Source organism: Aquarana catesbeiana, linkage group LG04 (genome assembly GCF_042186555.1).
Source record: "Aquarana catesbeiana isolate 2022-GZ linkage group LG04, ASM4218655v1, whole genome shotgun sequence".
Lineage (NCBI taxonomy): Eukaryota > Metazoa > Chordata > Amphibia > Anura > Ranidae > Aquarana > Aquarana catesbeiana.
Window position 1 is genome coordinate 509150917 of NC_133327.1, and position 9534 is coordinate 509160450.

The following is a 9534-nucleotide window of genomic DNA, read 5'->3' on the forward strand; positions in this document are numbered from 1 at the left end:
TCCAGTGATGCAGGGGCATTTTTCCTTTCTTTGATATTACCTACGCATTAGCATTTTTTTCCTTTCAGTGACACCAACAATGCAGGGAATTATTTCCTTATAGTGACACCACCGATGCAGGAGCATCTTTTCTTTTAGTGACACCACTGATGCAGAGTGCATTTTTTCCTTTTAATGAGACCACCAATGCAAGGCATTTCTTCCTTCCCATGACACCAGCAATAGAGGGGCATTTTTTCTACACACTAATGCCGGGTCCTTTCTTTCGACCTCACTATTGGCTAGGGTTGCCACCTAATCCCTTTAAACCCGAACACATATGAATAACACAGGTTATGAGGCTAATTTAATGTAGATAAGGCACCAAGTGCGTTTAATTACCACCTTAATCAGACACCGGATCTGTGTAATTAATATGTGTTCGGTTTTAAAGGGATGAGGTGGCAACCCTACTGTTAGCCCTATATTTTATTGTGGGATAGAATGTGTACCACATCTACCCATTAGCCCCGCCCCTTACTCATTGTGACGGGGTGGCCCAGTTTGGCATCTTTGCCCTGGGCACTGGATGACCTTGTCCCGGCCCGACCTTCTGTGCCAGAAACTAACTTAAAGCTGAACTTCAGGCAAAAAAAACTGCTTAGTGTGCAAACAGTTATTACATTATATAATTAGAGGTGTTATCATCACTGAGTTGTACATAGCCTGTGCAGAGACCAGAGCTGTGGGAGGGACCCAACAGGTTCACTCACTACAGGCTTCTTGTAGAAAATGGCAGGAGGGGACGGAGACAAAACCAGTCACCCTGCACAAGAAGAGAGCAGCAGTGACCAGTCTTTATTATGAGGAACTCCTGAAAAAAGTCAAGGCTTTACACTGGATTACTACACAAATCTTGAAAAAATACACACAGCACACCAATATTCAAGTAAAAATATATATGCCTCTTATATTTAACAATATTTGCTGATCCTAGAGTTCAGCTTTAATGATTTTTTTTTTCTATATCCTGTTCTGGTAGCCACTGTCATTGGCAAAAGGAATGAATGGAATCTCCCCGAATAGGATGCAGACTAGCATAAAAATTCTAAAAAAAAAACAGTACTTTTTTTGTTGACTGTACTTCCTGTCTTCTTGACCACTGTCACTAAGGCATTAATAAAAGGAAGATCCTTCCCAACAGGGGGCAAAGACAGCAATAGAAATGTGGCAGAGGTTCCTAACATCCCCTCTGCTTTGTTCAAATTAAGAAAAGTTTTTTTTGGAGTTCAACAAAAGATCCAACATTCATGCATTCATTCATCAATTCTTTGTTCATTCACTTTGACTACTATATTTGATTATGATTTTTTTTTTTTTTGTTTGTTTTCAGAATGAATAAGTTAACAAAGGCTTTTTTTTTTTTTTTTTTTGCTCCTTTGCATGCCTAACACATACAGTATCTCACAAAAGTGAGTACACCTCTCACATTTTTGTAAATATTTTGTTCTATCTTTTCATGTGACAACACTGAAGGAATGACACGTTGCTACAATATAAAGTAGTGAGTGTACAGCTTGTATAATTTGCTGTCCCCTCAAAATAACTCAACACACAGCCATTAATGTCTAAACCTCTGGCAACAAAAGTGAGTACACCCCTAAGTGAAAATGTCCAAATTGAGCCCAAAGTGTCAATATTTTGTGTGGCTACCATTATTTTTCCTAGACTGCCTTAATCCTCTTGGGCATGGAGTTCACCAGAGCTTCACAGGTTGCTACTGGAGTCCTCTTCCACTCCTCCATGACAACATCACGGAGCTGATGGATGTTAAAGACCTTGCGCCCCCCCACCTTCTGTTTGAGGATGCCCCACAAATGCTCAATAGGGTTTAGCTCTGGAGACATGCTTGGCAAGTCCATCACCTTTACCCTCAGCTTCTTCAGCAAGGCAGTGGTCGTCTTGGAGGTGTGTTTGGGGTCATTATCATGTTGGAATACTGCCCAGTCTCTGAAAGGAGGGGATCAAGCACTGCTTCAGTATGTCACAGTACATGTTGGCATTCATGGTTCCCTCAATGAACTGTAGCTCCCCAGTGCTGGCAGCACTCATGCAGCCCCAGACCATGACACTCCCACCACCATGCTTGACTGTAGGCAAGACACATTTGTCTTTGTACTCCTCACATGGTTGCCGCCACACATGATTGACACCATCTGAACCAAATAAGTTTATCTCATCAGACCACAGGACATGGTTCCAGTAATCCATGTCCTTAGTCTGCTTGTCTTCAGCAAACTGTTTGTGGGCTTTCTTGTGCATCATCTTTAGAAGAGGATTCTTTCTAGGAAGACAGCCATGCAGACCAATTTGATGCAGTGTGCGGGGTATGGTCTGAGCACTGACAGGCTGACCCCCCACGCCTTCAACCTCTGCAGCAATGCTGGCAGCACTCATATGTCTATTTCACAAAGACAAACTCTGGATATGACGCTGAGCACATGCACTCAACCTCTTTGGTCGACCATGGCGGGGGCTGTTCTGAGTGTAACCTGTCCTGTTAAACCGCTGTATGGTCTTGGCCACCATACTGCAGCTCAGTTTCAGGGTCTTGGCAATCTTCTTCTAGCCTAGGCCATCTTTATATAGAGCAACAATTCTTTTTTTCAGATCCTCAGAGAGTTCTTTGCCATGAGGTGCCATGTTGAACTTCCAGTGACCAGTATGAGAGAGTGAGAGCGATAACACCAAATTTAACACACCTACTCCCCATTCTAACTTGAAACCTTGTGACACTAACAAGTCACATGACACTGGCGAGGGAAAATGGCTAATTGGGCACAATTTGGATATTTTCACTTAGGGGTGTATTCACTTTTCTTGCCAGCGGTTTTAGACATTAATGGCTGTGTGTTGAGTTATTTTGAGGGGACAGCAAATTTACACTGTTATACAAGCTGTACACTCACTAGTTTACATTGTAGCAAAGTGTAATTTCTTCTTTTTCAGTGTTGTCACATGGAAAGATATAATAAAATATTTACAAAAATGTGAGGGGTGTACTCACTTTTGTGAGATACTGTACATGACACAGCACAAGTAATCTTGCATGAAAATAATTTCACGGTCATAGACATATATGTAATATTCCCATAAGTAAGTCAGGAGATATTAAGTGTTGTTTGACATACATGAATAGAACCTATCTTTTAAATTATTTTTTAGGGAGATTCAGGCCTACTGCAGCATCCTTCAGTTTAATTTTTGGACAGGAAGTAGAAAATGACACTCGCACCCCCAATAATGGATGTATTTTTACATTTCCTTATATATATATATATATATATATATATATATATATATATATATATATATATATATATATATATATATATTTATATATACACACACATGTATAAGAAAATGTATATTTTAAGTTTTCATTGTTTTTTTTATTTGGATAGTAATGCAAGCTTATTTCTTTTTTTACTATGTTTGCTTGGAAAGGTATGTCTTCCCCAGCAACTTTAGTTTTCTTCCCCCATTGTACATTCATTGTCAGCTGTGGTGATTTCACCTGAAACAAAGCTTAGAGGGCAAAAGCCTGTCAAAACAGGTTAAAATATCCTATAGGAACTTTACAATGTTTGCTTGGAACTGGTAGCTATAGTTGAGCTGGCACATAACATTCCCTAAAAACCATATAAACTTTAACTTTCAATGTAATAAACGTTATATGACATATGAACAATCATTGCTAAATTTTTATTTAAGTTTTATCCTTAAAATAGAACTGTAGGCTCACCATGCACCTATTACAAAATTGCTAGGAAATACATTTGCATTAATGAATACTTGCAAAAATGATTTCCCAGTTCCTGCATGTATATGTACCCCACATGGTGTCCAGGTACAGTAGCAGGAAGGATCCTGTTGACCTCTGCCTTGATCTGTACCAGAACCCTCAGATATCATAGGCTTTTCAATTCTTCTTTGTACATCATGACAGTACCTGGAACTTCATAGATAAATGTAGTTCATTCGAATCCTAGCTTACATTTTTCTTTTCATTATGGCACCTCCTTCTTTCAATCTCTCACATTACAGTAGGTAAAACTCCTAGAAAGGACTAGGCATGTTGGTTGAGAAATTCAATATAATGTAGAATGCAAAGCAAATTATTTCTTGACAGGTTATGAAGTGACAACAACATGCCCCCCTCTCCCATCCTTACTTAAGAGATTGAAAAAGAGGGACAATGGGATGTGGAGATGATAGTCATGGCTAGTTAGATGTTTTAATTTAAATGGGTGCAATTAAATCATGATGAGCATATTTTTACATCACTGCAATATGAAAAATGAAGCCCAGGAGAGAAATGAGTGTGTGACGGGGCGTACTAACAAAATTCTACAGTATGCACAGTGAGAGAGGCAAAACCACAGCCTCCACATGTCAGCAGCTTAACAAACCTCCCATATCAGCAGTTTAACAACCCCTGTAAACAGCAGCATAACACATCTATCAACCAGAAACAGTAATTGGTTAGATGATAACATAGGCTTTGGTAGACTTATGCACCTAGGACATGTGACATGTAGTCCATGTGTCCTAGGTCTCTTTCCATGTGCAACATCTGGTGGTGTAACCCAGCTATGCATGCAGAATGATCTGCAGCCTAACCATACTTCATTGATCAGCGCCAACATTGCTAACAATCAGAACCAGGAACCGGGGGTACTGGACAAATTACCTATTTCATTGAGCTCCCACTGACCAACAATGAAAAAGAGTGCTCACTATTGATTACCAATAAATGGGGGCCCTCATTGTTCACCACCAACAGAGCCATAGATAAGGGGGTAGCACCAGTACTTCTGTACGGGGCCCAGCCCAGCAGGGGGGCCCATGCAGCAGGGTGAATCAGATTTGGGCAGGGAGGGTGATCTGCACAGCAAACATATGGTTCACAGGGAGGGTGATTGTTGTGGCAGAGGAGGTAATTACTGGAACTGATCCCCTGTATGGCTCTCTCAGCAGCAGCTAAAAGTTAACTTCTTCTCCTCTCCCTCCAGCAGGCTTTCAGTTGCTGCAGAGAGAGTCATACAGGGAATCTGTTCCAGTAATTGGCTCCTCTGCCACAACGATCACTCTCCCTGTGAACCATACGTTTCCCCCTGCTGTCCAGGACCCCTTTGTGCCCCCAACCCTACGGTGCTGCCGGCTTCCCTCTTCCCCTTCCTGCCGGAAGCTGTTAGCACTAAATAGGATCTTTCAAGATGGAGAGTGGGGAAAGGGTTCAATAAATATGTCATATTTACCAGCCCCTTCCTTTCCTAAATGAACACAGTGAGTGATTGGTACCGATCACTCACTGTGTTCATTCATAACTGAAGCATAGTAAACCATGTTTATTTGGGTGGGGGCCCTGTCAGGTTAGCTGTATAGGGACCCGTGGTTATTAACAATAGCCCTGACCACTAACAAAGGGGAGCCCTCACCACTGGCCATTATTGAAAGGGGACATACATCACTCATTGCCACAGAATGGGCACTCACAACTGACCACCAATGAAAGGGGGTACCCACCACTGACCACCAAACCAAGACACATTTGCCACTGACCACCAAAAAAGGGGCCCTAAACTGACTGTCAGTAGAAGGGGACAATACACTGACCACTATACACCGTGCATTCCCCTGACTGTAGATTGTATAGTCCTGACTTTCAAACTCTGTAAGCTGTGCTGTACATTACAAATTTCTGACTAAAGTATTCCCTGTCTCAATAAGTATTTTTTTTTTTTCTATTGTTATTCTTTAAGCTAGACTCAGGCAAAGTGCTACTTCTATTTCTATAGTCTGTGTGTGTGAAAAAGCTTTTGTAATGGAAGAGTTAAATTTAAAAAAAATAATCTTTTGTCCTGAGGCACATAGGTATTAAAGCGGATTTTCGCTTAAAAAAAAAAAATCAAAAGTCAGCAGCTGCAGTATTTGTAGCTGCTGGCTTTTTTTTTTTTTTTAAGTGGAACTCCTCTTTAATACCTATGAGCCTCAGGACAAAAGATAATTTAAAAAAAAAATAGTTTTAATGTTGATAAATAAAGTTATACACTTGGGGGCTAAGAATATGCATGCATCATACATACTAGGGGGAGTACAAATGGGGGAATCAATGGTGGAGAAGGATCTGGGTGTACTGGTAGGTCATAAGCTTAATAATCGCATGCAATGCCAAGCACCGGTTTCCAAAGCAAGCAAAGTCCTTTATTGTATTAAGAGGTATAGACTCCATAGAGAGAGAGAGAGATAGAGAGAGAGAGAGATAATGTTGCCCCTGTACAAATCATTAGTAAGACCTCATCTGGAACATGCAGTTCAGTTTTGGGATATTGTGGAACTGGAGAAATTGCAGAGAAGGGAAACTAAAGTGATAAGAGCCATGGAGGAGCTCATCTATGAGGAAAGATCAGAGGAACTGAATTTATTCTCTCTTGAGAAGAGGAGATTAAGGGGGGATAAGATCAACATTTATAAATACATAAGTGGTCTATATAGTGAGCTTGGTGTTGAGTTATTCAATTTAAGGTCATCACAGAGGACAAAGGGACATTTTTTACAAGGTGTGCTCTATACACCTGGATCAAAAGAGATCAACTGTGGGTATGTGTGTATATAGGATTGTAAAATGTATTTTTTTCTTCCCTTTTATTGGTGGAACTAGATGGACTTGTGCTTTTTTTCAACCAGACTATGTAACTATGTAACAGGCTTCCATGGTTCATGAATTTAACTGAAGCTGAACCCCAGGCATAAAAACCTAAAATATTTAAATATTTTCCTCAATAGCCACAAAGGACATAAATCCACTTTGTATGCACCAGATACATTTGCAAACCAGATATTAGCAGGCCCAGAAAATGATAAGGTGGGGGGGGGGGGGGGGTTGCAGGACAGGACAGGTCACCCTGCACAAGGAGGGAGCAGCAGTAACTAATCTTTATTATAGGAAGTTCCCGTCTATAGTTAAAGTTTCACACTGGATCACTGCACAGATCTGGAAGAAATACACAAAGCACATCAGAATTTAAGTAGGACAACACATGTCTTTTGCACTTGGACATCATTTGCTTATCCTGGAGTTAAGCTTTAAGATTTGTATTTTGCCAGTTTGTCACTTCTTGAACATTTTCTTCTTTAAATGAGTTTACAGACAAACTACAAGTCATTTCAGTGAAAACACATTACTCCAGTCATGTGCATTATTAAGCATACACCGCTTCAAGTTCTCTCGGTGGTTACCAAATAGTCCTAATGCATATGATAAACTACATGACATTAGTGGTGGGTGAATTACAGACAGACACCTCCTGTATTATTCCTAATTATACTTAACTTTCCTATCATAAGGAAAGATAATAATCTTGTTATAGGCAGTGTCCTCTAGAAGAGGCGTAAGACGAGGTTCTCAGGGTCACCAGCCGCCTTGTGTAGATAGGAAACAACACAGGGATGCAGAATCAGCACTTTCTGATTCCAGTATCTATATACTACCAAAACAAATCCCAGTCGTGTGTGGGAGAGGCTTATTAAAGAAGGTAACAATTGCAGCAGAGTATTTAACATGTTGTATAATGCAGCATTTAACACAGAAGCAGATTATTTAAACTTTCCTGTAATTACTACTATGTGTAATATGTAGATTTCCAATTTGGACATGCACAGGGCTGTATTTAGAGTTTATGATGTCCTAGGTGTATGTGATTCCATATCTACAAGCATCAGCTCTATGTGACTGCTACCATATACATTTAAAATTAGGTATGATGCTGAATGTAGACTTTAAACATTTTCTGAGCTCCTACGGTACTATGCGATCTATTAGGCAGAATTTTACAGAGACAGGAATGTTAGTTGGATTCTGAGCTGCGTAGAGCCTCATGAAGCTCTTGTACCTTCTCCCCCAGTTTTTGAAGACCAGTCTACAGTGATCAACAGACAAATTGAAAACGATAAAGAAAAAAAAACAGGGTATGTGTTTTATGTCTTAAACAGCATTTTTTGCTTTGTTGCCATAGGCCATGACCCATAAATGCCTAGTTTTAAATAACCTGGTATCATCTATGCAGATATTGGTTGGCCATTCAAGTAATTTGAACCTCTCATGTGGGTAGAGAATCCAAAACTGAATATTATGCTATGTCTATAATACTCTTTGGCAATTAAAACTGAGCATACACTTTGGCATAATTTCATCAGAAAAAAGCGCATGTCAAAGTAATAAATACATCCAAAGATACAGGCATTGCTGTTCAATCGTTGAAGTAGATGAACTTGTGCAACTATGTAAACATTTGAAGTTTTTTGCAAATCTTAAATTTCCTGTTAAATTTGAGCTTAGCCTTGATCCCTGAGCCTCCTTATTGGTCCTTTAATATAATGGGTAATCTCATTGACCAATAGGGAAGCTCAGAAGGTAGGCGGGAACAGACCAAACAAAAAACAAAAAAAACAACATTTGCATATAATTTCAGTTGCCTATGTTTTTCAACTTACTGATTGTCTTGACATGCAGTTTCTATTTATAACTTTTGCTTATGCCTTTTTTTTTGTCATCACAGGCTTGGTGTGTATTAACCCAAATTTTTCTTTCAACTAAATAGATTACAAATAGCCTAGTATGTGAGCCTCTTAGTCTGCAAAATATTCAAAACCTATGAAAAATGTTTCCTATGAGTTAATTCCCAGAGTGCCCTAATAAAATTGAGGATATGGTTGCCTATTGTATATGAGGTGCTTTGACACGTTTTTATTTTATCTTAATCTGCCTTCATTAGACAACCTCATGCTATTCTGTTAATAACACCACTTAAAAAAAGCAATATAAATAGGCTGCGAATACTGGTTGACAAGTTTGTTTCAAATCACATGGCGTGAAATCAGCTTATTTTAAGGCATAGTTTCTGATCTAAGTGTTAGTTCATGAGCACACATGCATAACATTATCTTTAAAAACCCATTAAAAAAAAAACATGTCTGACCTTAATCCAGACTCAGAGTCTTCTTCCTCCTTCACACCAGGTTACACATACTTTCCGAAATCCTTGTTAGATTTTTTTTAATTTCGTATTTAGCTCATTTTTTCCAGTCTTGGATAGTGCCTGCTCCCTCCCTGTAGGTCTATAAAAAGAGACTGTATGAAGGTCTTTGCAGTAAGGATTGTGAATGACTTGACGGAGCAGCAGGCACATTTCCTTCTATTCTTTCTTAAGTTCATGTTCCTGCTTCCAGTTGTGTTTTTTCTCCTTCTTAATTTAACTATAAATAGGTCTGACAATTGCAGCTCAGCTTAGAGTAGTAGCCCAGGCAGGAAGTATGTAGAAAACAGGGTATAATTATAATTTTTTTTTTAACAATACATAAACACAAATGCACATATCCTTTTAGTCAGTGTGATCAAACAGGGCTTTTCAAGTGCAGGTATTGTTTATCCTAAATGACGCACCCTTGACAGAAAATTCAATTTGTAATAAGGTCTATTTATTGTTCCTTTCA

The 9534-nt window shown here is 39.3% G+C and overlaps 1 protein-coding gene across 1 annotated transcript in view; it reads right to left on the reverse strand.

Moving 5' to 3' along the window:
- RASGRP3 (RAS guanyl releasing protein 3) overlaps positions 1-9217 on the reverse strand; it is a 252417-nt gene extending 243200 nt beyond the window's left edge. Inside the window, exon 1 of the mRNA XM_073627726.1 lies at positions 9021-9217. The gene's annotated coding sequence lies outside the window, so the exon portion shown is untranslated. The remainder of the gene's footprint in view (positions 1-9020) is intronic.
- Between the last annotated feature and the right edge of the window lie 317 nt (positions 9218-9534).